Source organism: Ambystoma mexicanum, chromosome 5q (assembly GCF_040938575.1).
Source record: "Ambystoma mexicanum isolate Mex_15411 chromosome 5q, UKY_AmexF1_1, whole genome shotgun sequence".
Lineage (NCBI taxonomy): Eukaryota > Metazoa > Chordata > Amphibia > Caudata > Ambystomatidae > Ambystoma > Ambystoma mexicanum.
Genome location: NC_090933.1, coordinates 1,225,947,663 through 1,225,965,306, shown reverse-complemented (window position 1 = coordinate 1,225,965,306; position 17,644 = coordinate 1,225,947,663).

Sequence of the window (17,644 nt, the reverse complement as noted above, 5' to 3'; positions counted from 1 at the left end):
TGCTGGATTTCTGGAGTTTGTTTTTTCTATCCTGCCAAGAGTGAGACTCTTTTCTCCCACTCTTGGACATGTATGTGTGTAATTCCTTTGAAATGTCAATGTGTTCGATGGGCTATGGGGTCTTTTACTCCATAGGGTCTCATATGTTTTTCTATGTGTGTTACACCGCACCCTACGTGCCGTAACACAGGGACATCCTAGCGGATCCCCCACCATAGACTCCATACCTGACTACTGTCTCCCCGGGCATGTAAAGTCACCATTGGCTTTACTAGACCTAAATTTACTAACAGAACTAGTACAAACCATCTTATTGTGGACGTACTAGTAGGGGTAATTCGATTACTCCTGGATCTGTTACTCGAGGGGGCACTGTCCCGTCCCCCCTCGTCGACTTCTGGCTGGTGGCAGTGGAAACTACTTGTTATATTCGTCCCCGAACATAACCCTATGGGACTCGTCCCATTGTTGGAGATTGATACTTTTTCTCGTTATTCTCTAACATACCACCGATCTACTTATCTTAAATAGGTTTATCGGGTGGTATTTTCTGCCAGAACTCGGTTTGTAAAATGGCGTCTGTGTTCGTCTCTGTGACTCCTAAACCAAAGGTCGAGCCCTTTGTTCCACTTTTGGCGGGCTCTGTACAGAGACCCTCCAAAGTGGTGCCATTCTGTCTGGGTTACCACAGGGGTGTGGGAGGGGGTTTAGGCACCCTGGACCGAGTTGCCTTGCCAACTCCGGTCGCACTCTGGAGTGATTGGCCCAGGTGGTGAGCCTTCCCGCTCACCACTTAGCATGTGTTGATTGACAGCTAGGCTGAATGAATGGGGGTTCTCTGCATAAAAGCAGGACTTTTGGGACTGGATCTTGAGAAGTCGCCACAGGACCTAAGAATCCGACGAGGGTAACGCTGAGCCGACCTGCACGACGACACCTCCGGTGGAGTCCTGCGGAACCGACTCACCACTTCCCGACGACAGAGGAGATCTCCCTGCCGGAGAGTCTCTTCCCCTGACTGGTGGGAACAACCAGTACCCTTTGCTTTTTATTCGCCTCAGGACGCAGTGGTCGAATTGTCTGTGCAGAGCACCTCGACAACCGGATAGCCACTACCCCTGAACCGCGACCAAAAGGTGGTGCCTTATGACGGAGCACTCCGCGGCTGGTCTCTTCCCTGGTGGTGCACCGGACTTCATTTTCTTCGACGACGAGATCATCTCTACTCTTGGCAAAGACCCGACGTGCATCCACCACCAGGAACAACTGCCCCCGCCGGAGCTGCCCTCCACAACAAGGTACCGTGTCCACCTGGCTTCCCTTTCGATCGGTTTGAGTGAGGTGTCTTAATCCTCTCCGTTCCGTTGGGTCACCTCCAAGCTTTTCTCATTCTTTGTTCTGAACTGGTTCAATCTACCGATAACAATTTGCGATACAGACTTGAATGCATCTCCACTAGAGACTTTTTGGGACATCGCGCCTTGCCTCTCTCCGAGTGGGCCTGGCCTCTGAACTTTACGATCTATTGTGATTCTTGCCTTCCTGCCTTGCATTATATCCGCTAGGATCGAACTGTGTTGATTTCATAACCTGCCTATCTTTTTCTCTCCCGTCCTAACCAATATTCGAGTGTCATCTGGGTTGAGGTATAAATCTCTGTCTGAAAATAAGTGGTACCGGTAGAACCTAGAGTTGTCGATATTGCTAGGGGGATTGATCGTCTACTTCGTAGAGTAATTGTGTTTGATTTGTTTGCCATTATTTGCCTCAGTGTTTTTCATAGACGTTTTGGTATAAATAAATATCTTAATATCTTTACACTAAGCCTCGTTGCGTGTTTGCTTGTCTTGCTGTGAAGAATTGCCCTATTTTGTATACTCCACATACTGCTCAACTTTTCTTGAGAGAAGTCTGACTGCTCAGCCACAGCTACCACGTGAATCTGTGTGGTGCAGACTGCTACCAAGTAGGTTCACCGCCAACGCCTGTAGTCCTAAATCTTTTGCAGTGGTCCGAGAGGGAACTGCACAGGTTTCCGCCGAACCAGGGGCACCTGCCAGCAGGCCCCCACTCATGTCCCTCGGCACCCCCACCCCCAGCAGTCAGGGGCACCTGCCAGCAGGCCCCCACTCATGTTCCACACATGTCCCCCATCACCCCCACCCCCCAGCAGTGAGGGGCACCTGCCAGCAGGTCCCCACTCATATCCCCCAGCACCCCCACACCCCAGCAGTCAGGGTCACCTGCCAGAAGGCCCCCACTCATGTCCCCCAGCACCCCCACCCCCCCAGCAGTCAGGGGCACCTGCCAGCAGGCCCCCACTCATGTCCCCCGGCACCCCCACCCCCAGCAGTCAGGGGCCCCTGCCAGCAGGCCCCCATTCATGTCCCACACATGTCCCCCAGCACCCCCACCCCCCAGAAGTGAGGGGCACCTGCCAGCAGGCCCCCACTCATGTCACCCAGCACCCCCACCCCCAGCCCCAGCAGTCAGGGGCACCTGCCAGCAGGCCCCCACTCATGTCCACCAGTACCCCATCACCCAGCAATCAGGGGCACCTGCCAGCAGGCCCCCACTCATGTCCCCCAGCACCCCCCAACCCCAGCAGTCAGGGGCACCTGCCATCAGGCCCCCACTCATGTTCCACACATGTCCCCCAGCACCCCCACCCCCCAGCAGTGAGGGGCACCTGCCAGCAGGCTCCCACTCAAGTCCCCCAGCACCCCCACCCCCCAGCAGTCAGGGTCACCTGCCAGCAGGCCCCCACTCATGTCCCCCAGCACCCCCACCCCCCAGCAGTCAGGGGCACCTGCCAGCAGGCCCCCACTCATGTCACCCAGCACCCCCAACCCCCAGCAGTCAGGAGCACCTGCCAGCAGGACCCCACTCATGTCCCCCAGCACCCCCCCACCCCCAGCAGTCAGGGGCACCTGCCCTCAGGCCCCCACTCATGTTCCACATATGTCCCCCAGCACCCCCACCCCCCAGCAGTGAGGGGCACCTGCCAGCAGGCTCCCACTCAAGTCCCCCAGCACCCCCACCCCCCAGCAGTCAGGAGCACCTGCCAGCAGGCCTCCACTCATGTCCCCCAGCGACCCCACCCCCCCGCCCGCAGTCAGGGGCACCTACCAGCAGGCCCCCACTCATGTCCCACACATGTCCCCCAGCACCCCCACCCCGCAGCAGTCAGGGGCACCTGCCAGGAGCCCCCCACTCATGTCCCCCAGCACCCCCACCACCAGTGTTACGGAGAATTCTCTGTTTAGGCTGAATTTCCTAACCTAGTGAGTCCCCCAGCAGCTTTGCTGGATTTCTGGAGTTTGTTTTTTTCATCCTGCCAAGAGTGAGACTCTTTTTCTCCCACTCTTGGACATGATTTGTGGTATTTCTTTGAATGTTAATGTGTTCTATGGGCTATGGGGTCTTTTACTCCATAGGGTCTCATGTGTTTTGCGATGTGTGTTACACAGCACCCTCCGTGCCGTAACACTGGGGTGTCCTAGGCAACCCCCACCATAGACTCCATACCCTAGGACTGACTACTATCTCCCAGGGTCTGTAAAGTCACCATTGGCTTTTCTAGACCTAAATTTACTAACAGATCTAGTACAAACCATCCTATTGTGGACGTACTGGTAGGGGTAATTCGATTACCCCTGGGTCTGTTGTTCGAGGGGCACTGTCCCATCCCCCCTCGTCGAGTTTTGGCTGGTGGCAGTGGATACTACTTTTTATATTCAACCGCAAATATATTCCTATGCGATTCTTTCCATTGTTCGAGGCTAATACTTGTTCACATTAGTCTCTAACATACCGCCGGTTTATTTATCTTAAATAAATTCACCGGTTGGTATTTTCTGCCAGAACTCGGTTTTTAAAATGGCGTATGTGTTCACCTCTGTAACTCCAAACCAAAGGTTGAGCCCTTTGCTCCACTTTTGGCGGGCTTCTACACAGAAGCCCTCCAGAGTGGTGCCATTCTGTCTGGGTACCACAGGGGGTGTGGGAGGGGGTCTAGGCACCCTGGACTGAGTTGCCTTACCAACTCAAGTCGCACTCTGGTGTGATTGGCCCAAGTGGTGAGCCGCCCCGCTCACCATTAGCATGTTTGAGTGACAGCTAGGCTGAATGAATGGGGGTTTTCTGCATAAAAGCAGGGCTTTTGGGACTGGAATTTCAGACGTCGCCACAGGACCTAAGAATCCGACGAGGGTAAAGCTGAGCCATCCTGCAACGACGACACCTCCGGTGGAGCCCTGCTGAACCGACTCACCACTTCCCAACGACAGAGGAGATCTTCCCTTGACTGGTGGGAACAACCGGTCCCTTGCTTTTTCTTTGCTTCCAGGACGTCTAGTGGTCGAATTGCCCATGCTGAGCACCCCGGCAACCGGATAGCCACTAACCACTGTACCGCGACCAAAAGGTGGTGCCTTGTGACGGAGCACTCCGCGGCTGGTCTCTTCCCTGGTGGTGCAACAATCTTCACTTTCCTCGACAACGAGATCATCTCTTCTTCTGGCAAAGTCCCGACTTGCATCCACCACCAGGAACAACTGCCCCCGCCGGAGCTCTCTTCACTTTCAAGGTACTGTGTCCGCCTAGCTTTCCTTTTGAGTCCTTGCCAGGTGAAAATACTGAGAGTTTGAGAGCTCTCTGTAGACAAGAGAATCTTTCTGTAAGAGGCAAGAAAGTAGAACTGATAGCGAGATGCTGTAAACCCAAAGTCTGGGTACTGGTTCCGAGGAACCAACTTCTCCAGCAAATGCAGATAACAGTAATGGTGTTGATCTAAATCAAAGTTCTGATAATAGTGATGAAGAGGCTGAATACGAAAGAGAGGCTAATGAAACTGTCTCCCCTGCTCCTCTGTCTGCCTTACCAGCTGTACCTACTGGGCCTATAACAGGTCCCACACTAAGTCCTCAAGTCGTTGAACTAGAAAAAATGAAAATAGACTTGGAATTCAGAAGGATTACTGCTCAAACCGAACAGAAGTACCAAGAAATGCAACAAATTCTTAGGCTCAGAGAAATGGAGCTCAAGCATATATTAGAAATGAAAAAGTTGTCTGTTGAAACTGCTTCTGTCTCTGGATCCTCTAGAAGTTCCAGTCCCAAAAGACCCTGGATGCCTAAGGAATTAATTGGTATGTATGAACCAAAGTTGGATGTGTTGGATTGGCTGAGTTTGTTTGAGTATAATCATGGGCTCCAGAACATCACAGGTAATGAGTTACTTACCAGGTTGTTCTCTAGGCTCCCCGCTGTTGCAACTGATGCGGTAATGGAGTTGGGGAAGGAGGATAAGAAAGAATATGAAAGTGTAAACTAGCTCTGATAGCTAGATTTGGGAAGACCCCTTCCCAGTATCTTAAGAGGTTTAGATCCCTCAAAAAGCATGATGGTACCCCTTGGGCTACCTGGGTGAGTGAAGGGTTGAAAAACTTAGAGGGATGAATTAAGGGTTACAAGGTGAACACTTATGAGGGTATGAAGAATCTTTTTATGTTGGAGTCTATTTATGATGCCTGTTCTCCTGAGCTCAGACAACTGGATTCCAGGAAGCTAGCGAAGGCTGCTGACTTGTGGGTTGCCAACAGGCTACTCATAAGGATTCTGGGGCAACTCAGAAAAAGGATGAGGGAAAACAGCCTAAAAAAGACTCAAAAGATAATTCTAATAACTCAAATTCCAAAGAGGGCCCCAAAAAAACCATAAGGGTAAGCCACAAGGGAAACCACAGCAGAATAGTGTACCTTCTGGTGCCAAACCTGAGGGAGGCCAGAACAAGCCACCATTCCAGAGAGCATTCGGTAAATGCTTTGTTTGTGGCTCGACTGACCATGTGAAAGGAGATCCCAGATGCAAGGTTAAACCTTCAGGGGTCCAGCTTGTTTCCTTCGCCTTCGCTCCAGAGGAGGAAGTCCAAATGGCAAGTGGAAATTTTCTACTGCTGGCTGATGAACCCATTGGAGTCTCAGCCAGTGTTTCTTTAGTGTCTCTGGGTTTGTGGGAACAACAGAATTTAGATGTCTATAATTCTATCCCAGATAATACCTAAGAGTATTATAAGGACAGTGCCCAGGTGAATGGTCAGGAGACTCCTGCCATTAGGGACACTGGGGCCAGCATAACTGTGGTGGATAAATCTTTATTTCAGGCTGAGGATGTTGCTAAGGCACCCAAACGCCTCACCAAGTTAGCTGGAGGCCCTATTCAGATGCTTCCCCAATTAGCAGTTCTCATCCAGTGTAATGGCATGACTGTGAAGATACCTGTCAGCATACAAAGTGAGGTACCAGGACGAGTTCTGTTGGGTAGCGATTAAAAAACTCTTGGAGTTGTGTCTCATACCCCCAGACCTCCTAGTAAACGGTTACAGGAGCTAACCAGACCTGCCAGGGAAGAACCCTGAGAGGTACTCCCGAGGAGATGATGAAGAAAGATATCACTCCTGCTCCACTGGATTTGTCAGCTGCTGTCTCAAAGAAATCAGAAGCGAAAGGGAAACCTAAAACTTCTATACCGAAACCAGCAGCCAGCACTTCAGTGCAGCCAAAACGGACTTCCCCTCGGTTGTCCACAGTTACACCAGTAACTCCCCCTCCAGCTGAGGCTGCGACGGTGGTACAACCCTGTGTTCTAGAATTAGACTCTGAGGAAGAGCTAATGGAAGGCCAGGAACTCATTGGAGATCTGGATCCTGTTGACCATCCTGAGCTGCAGTCTTTTCTGGCAGAAGGTGGACCCATAGGGCAGACTTCAGTAAGGGACAGAGAGAATGTCCACCTCTGGAAGGTCTTCGTCACCAGGCATAAGCTCAGGCTGAAGGGCAAGAGCCTGGGAAATACAGGTTGCACTGGGAAGATGGCCTCTTCTACAGTGAACTGACCGAGTCTGCACCTGGAGACTACAAACGACTTGTAGTACCCCAAGAGAACAGAAAACAGTTCTTGCAGTTAGCCCACAAGATTCCTTTGGCTGGTCACTTGAGCTTCAAGAACACTAAGGAAAGGCTCTCTCTCTACTTTTATTGGCCAAAGATGGGGGCCGAAGTAGAAAAACACTGCAGGAGCTGACACACCTGCTAGAACTCTGGTAAGGTTGGCTCCAAGATTATGGCACCGTTAGTGCCTCTCCCAGTTGTGGGAGTCCCATTTGAGAGAGTAGGGATTGACATTGTTGGTCCCCTTGATCATCCAACCTCCTCAGGCAACAGGTTTATACTTGCTGTAGTAGACCATGCTACTAGGTATCCTGAGGCCATTCCTATGAGGACTGTTACAGCTCCGGCTGTGGCTAAGGCCCTCCTTGGTATTTTTACCAGGGTCGGGTTTCCTAAGGAAGGTATCTCTGACAGGGGGTCAAACTTTATCTCCCACTACATAAAAGCCATGTGGAAAACCTGTGGAGTTACTTACAAGTTCTCAACAGCTTACCACCCACAAACCAATGGGTTGGTAGAAAGGTTTAACCGAACCATGAAGAGCATGATAGGTGCTTTAGAGGACCCCCTTAAACGAAAGTGGGATCTTCTACTGCCATGCCTTTAATTTGCTTATAGAGAAGTCCCTCAGGAGGGAGTAGTTTGTTCTCCCTTTGAGCTTCTCCATGGTCATCCCGTCAGAGGTCCATTGGCCCTGATTAAGGAGGGGTTGGAGAGTGTTCCTTCTCACAAGCCAGTCAGAGTGACTGACTATGTGATAGGTCTCCGGAGGAGAATGTCACGCATGATGGCAGAAGCAAGCGATAACTTGAAAGCTGGACAAGCATTGGTCAAGCACTGGCATGATTAAAAGGCTAACATGGTTGAGTTCACTCAAGACCAGCTAGTTCTCGTTATGATCCCAACAAGGCAGAGGGCCTTGCAAGACACATGGATGGGACCCTTCAGAGTTGTGGGTAAACTTGGAGAGGTCAACTATCTGGTGAACTTGGGCAATCCCAAGGAGGCTCCAACAGTCTTCCACACCAACTGACTCAAAGCGTATGTCTCGAGACCCGATGTATGAGCGTTGCTTCTAGCGTCATCAGAGGAAGAAGAAGAGAGTGAAGCTCTTCCTGATCTCCTCAGAGGCCTACCGTTAGACGAGAAGATTGAAGGAGTAAATCTCTCTTCAAATCTGACACCTGAGCAACAAGAAGAGTGCAAATCTACGTTGAATCAGTTTGCCTCTCAGTTCTCACTTTCACCAGGCTTGACCCCCTGGGGCCAGCATGACATACTCACTGGTGACTGTCTGCCAGCCAAAAGCAGAGGATACAGAATGTCAGAAAATATACGAACCCACATCAAAGTTGAGGTCAGCAAGATGCTCGATCTCGGGGTAATAGAGCCCTCTACTAGTCCATGGTCTAGCCCAGTTGTGTTAGTACCAAAGGCAGAATCTAAAGAACTTAGATTCTGTGTGGACTATAGAGCTCTTAATGCAGTCACCAAAACTGATGCCCACCCTTTGCCAAGAACAGATGAGTTGGTGGATAGACTTGGTTCAGCCAAGTTCCTCAGCACATTTGACTTGAAGTCAGGCTATTGGCAAATAGCCCTGACAGACCATGCCAAGGAGAAAACTGCATTTTCGACCCCAGCTGGATTTTACGAGTTTAAGGTAATGCCTTTTGGTTTGAAAAATGCACCTGCTACATTTCAACGGATGGTACACCAGGTTCTGAATGGGATGGAGGACTTCTGCATGGCATACTTGGATGACATAGCAGTGTTCAGCAATTCCTGGGAAGAACATGTGGACCACCTAAGAAATGTTTTGCAGGCTCTTGGACGAGCCAATCTGACCATAAAAGCGAGTAAATGCCAAATTGGACAGAGTAAGGTAGTCTATCTTGGACATGAGGTAGGAGGTGGAGAAATAAGGCCTTTGCTCAGTAACATTGAAGCTGTGCAAAATTGGACAACACCTACTACTCAGACCCAGGTGAGAGCCTTCTTAGGTCTCACCGGGTATTACAGGAATTTCATTGAGATCTATGGGACCATAGCTTCTCCTCTGAATGTCATCTCCTCTCCAAAATTCCCTAAAAAAGGTTAGATGGAACGAGGAGTGCAACCAGGCCTTTGAAAACCTGAAAAAGGCTGTTTGCCAAGCCCCAGTACTCAGAACTTCTGATTACCAGCAAACTTTCATTGTGCAGACAGATGCTTCAAATGTAGGAATAGGTGCAGTACTCAGTCAACTGATTGGAAAGGTAGGGAGCACCCCGTTTGCTTCATCAGCCGCAAGTTGAAGGATCCTGAAACAAGGTGGGCAACAATCAAAAGAGAGTGCTTTGCTATCGTGTGGGCTCTGAAGAAGTTTAGGCCATACTTGTATGGTTCTACTTTTGTCATTCAGACTGACCACCAACACTTGAGATGGTTAATGCAAATGAAAGGGGAAAACCCAAAGCTACTGAGATGGTCAATCTGCCTGCAAGGGTTTGATTTTACCATTGAGCACAGGTCAGGGTGTCACCACCAAAATGCTGATGGTCTCTCTAGGATGTATGTCATCGGCTAGAGGTATGAGATTCATCCAGGAGTGGATTAAATCCTCCTGTCCCTTAGTCTGGGGGGGAGCGAGTGTTAGGGAGAATTCTCTGTTTAGGCTGAATTTCCTAACCTAGTGAGTCCCCCAGCAGCTTTTCTGGATTTCTGGAGTTAGTTTTTTTCATCCTGCCAAGAGTGAGACTCTTTTCCTCCCATTCTTGGACATGATTTGTTATATTTCTTTGAATGTTAATGTGTCCTATGGGCTATGGGGTCTTTTACTCCATAGGGTCTCATGTGTTTTGCGATGTGTGTTACACAGCACCCTCTGTGCCGTAACACTGGGGTGTCCTAGGCAACCCCCACCATAGACTCCATACCCTGGGACTGACTACTGTCTCCCAGGGCCTGTAAAGTCACCATTGGCTTTTCTAGACCTAAATTTACTAACAGAACTAGTACAAACCATCCTATTGTGGACGTACTGGCAGGGGTAATTCGATTACCCCTGGGTCTGTTGTTCGGGGGGGCACTGTCCCGTCCCCCCTCGTCGAGTTTTGGCTGTTGGCAGTGGATACTACTTTTTATATTCAACCGTGAATATATTCCTATAGGATTCTTCCCATTCTTCGAGGCTAATACTTTTTCACATTAGTCTCTAACATCCCGCCGGTTTATTTATCTTAAATAAATTCACTGGTTGGTATTTCCTGCCAGAACTCGGTTTTTAAAATGGCGTATGTGTTCACCTCTGTAACTCCAAACCAAAGGTTGAGCCCTTTGCTCCACTTTTGGCAGGCTTCTACACAGAAGCCCGCCAGAGTGGTGCCTTTCTGTCTGGGTACCACAGAGGGTGTTGGAGGGGGTTTAGGCACTCTGCACTGAGTTGCCTTGCCAACTCAAGTCGCAATCTGGTGTGATTGGCCCAAGTGGTGAGCCGCCCCGCTCACCACTTAGCATGTTTGAGTGACAGCTAGGCTGAATGAATGGGGGTTTTCTGCATAAAAGCAGGGCTTTTGGGACTGGAATTTCAGACGTCGCCACAGGACCTAAGAATCCGATGAGGGTATAGCTGAGCCGACCTGCAATGACGACACCTCCGGTGGAGCCCTGCTGAACCAACTCACCACTTCCCAACGACAGAGGAGATCTCCCTGCTGCTGGAGAGTCTTCTTCCCTTGACTGGTGGGAAAAACCGGTCCATTGCCTTGTCTTTGCTTCCAGGACGTTTAGTCGTCGAATTGCCCATGCTGAGCACCCCGGCAACCGGATAGCTACTAACCACTGTACCGCGACCAAAAGGTGGTGCCTTGTGACGGAGCACTCCGGGGCTGGTCTCTTCCCTGATGGTGCAACGATCTTCGCTTTCCTCGACGACGAGATCATCTCTTCTTCTGGCAAAGTCCCGACTTGCATCAACCACCAGGAACAACTGCCCCCGCCTGTGTCCGCCTGGCTTCCCTTGTGAAGGTTAGCGTGTGGTGTCTTAAATCCTTATCTTTACACTGGGTCGCCTCCAGACCTTCTTAACTTTTGTTCTAAAACTGGCCCAACCTTTCTGTGACAATTTGCTACAAAGACTTGAAGTACATTTCCACTGTGATACTTTTGGGACATACTGCCTTGCCTCTCTCCAAGTGGGCCTGGCCTCTGAACTTTCTGATCTACAGTAGACCCTGCCTTGCTTGTCTTGCATTTGCTTCGTAAAAGTATTGGTACTGAGTTGGTTTCTTACCCTACCTTTTTCTCTCCCGTTCTAACGAATATTAGAGTGCCATCTAGGTTAAAGCATTCACCTCTGTCTGCAAATAAGTGGTGCCGTTGAACCTAGACTTGTCGAAATATTGTTAGGGGACTGATATACTTATAGTAATTGTGATTGAAGTTGTTTGCCATATTAGTGCCAGTGTGTTTTTCATAGATGTGTTTTTAAATAAATAATTATATATCTTTACCCCAAAGCTCTGATCAGTGTCTGCTTGTTCTACTGTGTAAATTGCTCTATTTTGTATACGCTAAATACTGCCTAACTCATCTTGAGAGAAGTCTGGCTGCTCAGCCACAGCTACCAGGTAAATTTGGTGGTACAGACTGCTACCAATTGGGTTTACTGCTAACTCCTGTAGTCTTAAACGTTTTGCAGTGGTCCCAGAGGGAACTGCACAGGTTTCTGCCTGACACCCAGCAGTCAGGGGCACCTGCCAGCAGGCCCCCAATCATGTCCCCCAGCACCCCCACGCCCCAGCAGTCAGGGGCACCTGCCAGCAGGCCCCCACCCATGTCCCACATATGTCCCTCAGCACCCCCACCCCCCAGCAGTCAGGAGCAACTGCCAGCAGGCCCCCACTCATGTCCACCAGCACCCCCACCCCCAGCAGTGAGGGGCACCTGCCAGCAGGCCCCAACTCATGTCCCCAGCACCCCCACCCCCCAGCAGTCAGGGGCACGTGCCAGCAGGCCCCCACTCATGTCCCCCAGCACCCCCACCCCTCAGCAGTCAGTGGCACACCCAAGCTTTGAGGGGCACCTGCCAGCAGGCCCCCACTCATGTCCCAAACATGTCCCCAGCACCCCCACCCCCCAGCTTTGAGGGGCACCTGCCAGCAGGCCCCCACTCATGTCCCACTCATGTCCCCCAACACCCCACCCCCCAGCAGTGAGGGGCACCTGCCAGCAGGCCCCCACTCATGTCCCCCAGCACCCCCACCCCCCAGCAGTCGGGGGAACCTGCCAGCAGGCCCCCACTCATGTCCCCCAGCACCCCCACCCCCCAGCAGTCAGGGGCACCTGCCAGCTGGCCCCCACTCATGTCCCCCAGCACCCAACCCCCAGCAGTCAGGGGCACCTGCCAGCAGGCCCCCACTCATGTCCACCTGCACCCCCACCCCCAGCAGTGAGGGGCACCTGCCAGCAGGCCCCCACTCATGTCCCACACATGTCCCCGAGCATCCCCACCGCCCAGCAGTCATGGGTACCTGCCAGCAGGCCCCCACTCATGTCCCCCAGCACCCCCACCCCCCAGCACTGAGGGGCACCTGCCAGCAGGCCCTCACTCATGTCCCCCAGCACCCCCACCTCCCAGCAGTCAGGGGCACCGCCAGCAGGCCCCCACTCATGTCCCACACATGGCCCCCAGCACCCCCAACCCCCCAGCAGTCAGGGGCCCCTGTCAGCAGGCCCCCACTCATGTCCCCCAGCACCCCCACCCCCCAGCAGTCAGGGGCACCTGCCAGCAGGTCCCCACTCATGTCCCCCAGCACCCCCACCCCCCAGCAGTGAGGGGCACCTGCCAGCAGGCCCCCACTCATGTCCCACAAATGTCCCCCAGCACCCCAACCCCCAGCAGTCAGGGGCACCTGCCAGCAGGCCCCGACTCATGTCCCCCAGCACCCTACCGCCCAGGAGTCAGGGGCACCTGCCAGCAGGCCCCCACTCATGTCCCCAGCACCCCCACCCCCAAGCAGTGAGGGGCACCTACCAGCAGGCCCCCTCTAATGTCCAACACATGTCCCCCAGCACCCCCACCCCCCAGCAGTCAGGGGTACCTGCCAGCAGGCCCCCACTCGTGTCCCCCAGCACCCCCACCCCACAGCAGTCAGGGGCACCTGCCAGCAGGCCCCCACTCATGTCCCCCAGCACCCCCCACCCCCAGCAGCCAGGGGCACCTGCCAGCAGGCCCCCTCTCATGTCCCACACATGTCCCCCAGCACCCCCACCCCCCAGCAGTCAGGGGTACAGGCCAGCAGGCCCCCACTCGTGTCCCCCAGCACCCCCTCCGTCCAGCAATCAGGGGCAGCTGCCAGCAGGCCCCCACTCATGTCCCCCAGCACCCCCCACCCCCAGCAGTCAGGGGCACCTGCCAGCAGGCCCCCACTCATGTTCCACATATGTCCCCCAGCACCCCCAGCCCCCAGCAGTGAGGGGCACCTACCAGCAGGCCCCAAACTCATGTCCCCCAGCACCCCCACCCCCCACCAGTCAGGGTCACCTGCCAGCAGGCCCCCACTCATGTCCCCCAGCACCCCCACCCCCCAGCTGTCAGGGTCACCTGCCAGCAGACCCCACTCATGTCCCCCAGCACCCCCACCCCCCAGCAGTCAGGGGCACCTGCCAGCAGGCCCCCACTCATGTCCCACACATGTCCCCCAGCACCCCCACCCTCCAGCAGTGAGAGGCACCTGCCAGCAGGCCCCCACTAATGTCCCCCAGCACCCCCACCCCCCAGCATTCAGGGGCACCTGCCAGCAGGCCCCCACTCATGTCCCCCAGCACCCCCACCCCCCAGCAGGCAGGGGTACCTGCCAGCAGGCCACCACTCATGTCCCACACATGTCCACCACCACCCTCACTCCCCAGCAGTCAGGGGTCCCTGTCAGCAGGCCCCGACTCATGTCCCCCAGCACCCCCACTCCCCAGCAGTCAGGGGCTCCTGCCAGCAGGCCCCCACTCAGGTCCCCCAGCACCCCCACCCCCCAGCAGTGAGGGGCACCTGCCAGCAGGCCCCCACTCATGTACCACACATGTCCCCCAGCACCCCCAACCCCCAGCAGTCAGGGGCACCTGCCAGCAGGCCCCCACTCATGTCCCCCAGCACCCCACCCCCCAGCAGTCAGGTGCACCTGCCAGCAGGCCCCCACTCTTGTCCCACACATGTCCCCCAGCACCCCCACCCCCCAGCACTGGGGGTAACCTGCCAGTAGGCCCCCACTCATGTCCCCCAGCACCCCCACCCCCCAGCAGTCAGGGGCACCTGCCAGCAGGTCCCCACTCAGGTCCCCCAGCACCCCCAGACCCCAGCAGTCAGGGGCATCTGCCAGCAGGCCCCCACTAATGTTCCACACATGTCCCCCAGCCCCCCACCCCCCAGCAGTGAGGGGAACCTGCCAGTAGGCCCCCACTCATGTCACCCAGCACCCCTACCCCCCAGCAGTCAGGGGCACCTGCCAGCAGGCCGCCACTCATGTCCCCCTACACCCCCACCCCCCTGCAGTCAGGGGAAACTGCCAGCAGGCTCCCACTCATGTCCCCCAGCACCCCCACCCCCCAGCAGTGAGGGGCACCTGCCAGCAGGCCCCCACTCATGTCCACCACCACCCTCACCCCCCAGCAGTCAGGGGTCCCTGTCAGCAGGCCCCGACTCATGTCCCCCAGCACCCCCAACCTCCAACAATTGAGGGGCACCTGCCAGCAGGCCCCCACTCATGTCCCCCAGCACCCCCACTCGCCAGCAGTCAGGGGCTCCTGCCAGCAGGCCCCCACTCATGTCCCCCAGCACCCCCTCCCCCCAGCAGTGAGGGGCACCTGCCAGCAGGCCCCCACTCATGTCCCACACATGTCCCCCAGCACCCCCACCCCCCAGCAGTCAGGGGCACCTGACAGCAGGCCCCCACTCATGTCCCCCAGCCCCCCCAGCAGTCAGGGGCACCTGCCAGCAGGCCCCCACTCATGTCCCACACATGTCCCCCAGCACCCCTACCCCCCAGCACTGGGGGGAACCTGCCAGTAGGCCCCCACTCATGTCCCCCAGCACCCCCACCACCCAGCAGTCAGGGGCACCTGCCAGCAGGCCCGCACTCAGGTCCCCCAGCACCCCCAACCCCCAGCAGTCAGGGGCATCTGCCAGCAGGCCCCCACTCATGTCTCACACATGTCCCCCAGCACCCCCACCCCCCAGCAGTGAGGGGAACCTGCCAGTAGGCCCCACTCATGTAACCCAGCACCCCCACCCCCCAGCAGTCAGGGGCAGCTGCCAGCAGGCCCCCACTCATGTCCCCTAGCACCCCCACCCCCCTGCAGTCAGGGGCAACTGCCAGCAGGCTCCAACTCATGCCCCCCAGCACCCCCACCCCCCAGCAGTGAGGGGCACCTGCCAGCAGGCCCCCACTCATGTCCACCAGCACCCCCACCCCCCAGCAGTCAGGGGCACCTGCCAGCAGGCCCCCACTCATGTCCCCTGCACCCCCACTCCCCAGCAGTCAGGGGCACCTGCCAGCAGGCCCCCACTCATGTCCCCCAGCACCCCCACCCCCCAGCAATCAGGGGCACCTGCCAGCAGGCCACCACTCATGTCCCCCAGCACCCCCACCCCCAGCAGTCAGGGGCACCTGCCAGCAGGCCCCCACACATGTCTCACACATGTCCCCCAGCACCCCCACCCCCCAGCAGTCAGTGGCAACTGCCAGCAGGCCCCCACTCATGTCCCCCAGCACCCCCACCCTCCAGCAGTGACAGTGAGGGGCACCTGCCAGCAGGCCCTCACTCATGTCCCCCAGCACCCCCACTCCCCTGCAGTCAGGGGCACCTGCCAGCAGGCCCCCACTCATGTCCCCCAGCACCCCCACCCCCCAGCAATCAGGGGTACCTGCCAGCAGGCCCCCAATCATGTCCCCCAGCACCCCCACCCCCAGCAGTCAGGGGCACCTGCCAGCAGGCCCCCACGCATGGCCCCCAGCACCCCCACCCCTCAGCAGTCAGGGGCACCCCCCAGCTGTCAGGGGTATCTGCCAGCAGGCCCCCAATAATGTCCCCCAGCACCCCCACCCCCCAGCAGTCAGGGACAATTGCCAACAGGCCCCCACTCATGTCCCCCAGCATCCCCACCCCCCAGCAGTCAGGGGCACCTGCCAGCAGGCCCCCACTCGTCCCACACATGTCCCCCAGCATACCCACCCGCCGGCAGTCAGGGGTACCTGCCAGCAGGCCCCCACTCATGTCCCCCTGCACCCCCACCCCACAGCAGTCAAGGGCACCTGCCAGCAGGTCCCCACTCATGTCCCACTCAGGTCCCCCAGCACCCCCACCCTCAGCAGTGAGGGGCACCTGCCAGCAGGCCCCCACTCATGTCCCCCAGCACCCCCACCCCCAGCAGTCAGGGGCACCTGCCAGCAGGCCCCCACTCATGGCCCCCAGCACCCCCACCCCTCAGCAGTCAGGGGCACCCCCCAGCTGTCAGGGGCATCTGCCAGCAGGCCCCCAATAATGTCCCCCAGCACCCCCACCCACCAGCAGTCAGGGACAATTGCCAGCAGGCCCCCACTCATGTCCCCCTGCACCCCCACCCCCCAGCAGTCAGGGGCACCTGCCAGCAGGTCCCCACTCATGTCCCACTCATGTCCCCCAGCACCCCCACTCCCCAGCAGTCAGGGGCCCCTGCCAGCAGGCCCCCACTCATGTCCCCCAGCACCCCCACCCCCCAGCAGTGAGGGGCACCTGCCAGCAGGCCCCCACTCATGTCCACCAGCACCCCCACCGCCCAGCAGTCAGGGGCTCCTGCCAGCAGGCCCCCACTCATGTCCCCCAGCACCCCACCCCCCAGCAGTCAGGGGCACCTGCCAGCAGGCCCCCACTCATGTCCCCAGCACCCCCACCCCCAAGCAGTGAGGGGCACCTGCCAGCAGGCCCCCACTCATGTCCCACACATGTCCCCCAGCACCCCCACCCCCCAGCAGTCAGGGGCACCTGACAGCAGGCCCCCACCATGCCCCCAGCCCCCCCCCAGCAGTCAGGGGCACCGGCCAGCAGGCCCCCACTCATGTCCCACACATGTCCCCCAGCACCCCCACCCCCCAGCACTGGGGGGAACCTGCCAGTAGGCCCCCACTCATGTCCCCCAGCACCCCCACCACCCAGCAGTCAGGGGCACCTGCCAGCAGGCCCCCACTCAGGTCCCCCAGCACCCCCAACCCCCAGCAGTCAGGGGCATCTGCCAGCAGGCCCCCACTCATGTCTCACACATGTCCCCCAGCACCCCCACCCCACAGCAGTGAGGGGAACCTGCCAGTAGGCCCCACTCATGTAACCCAGCACCCCCACCCCCCAGCAGTCACGGGCAGCTGCCAGCAGGCCCCCACTCATGTCCCCCAGCACCCCCACCCCCCTGCAGTCAGGGGCAACTGCCAGCAGGCTCCAACTCATGCCCCCCAGCACCCCCACCCCCCAGCAGTGAGGGGCACCTGCCAGCAGGCCCCCACTCATGTCCACCAGCACCCCCACCCCCCAGCAGTCAGGGGCACCTGCCAGCAGGCCCCCACTCATGTCCCCCTGCACCCCCACTCCCCAGCAGTCAGGGGCACCTGCCAGCAGGCCCCCACTCATGTCCCCCAGCACCCCCACCCCCCAGCAATCAGGGGCACCTGCCAGCAGGCCCCCACTCATGTCC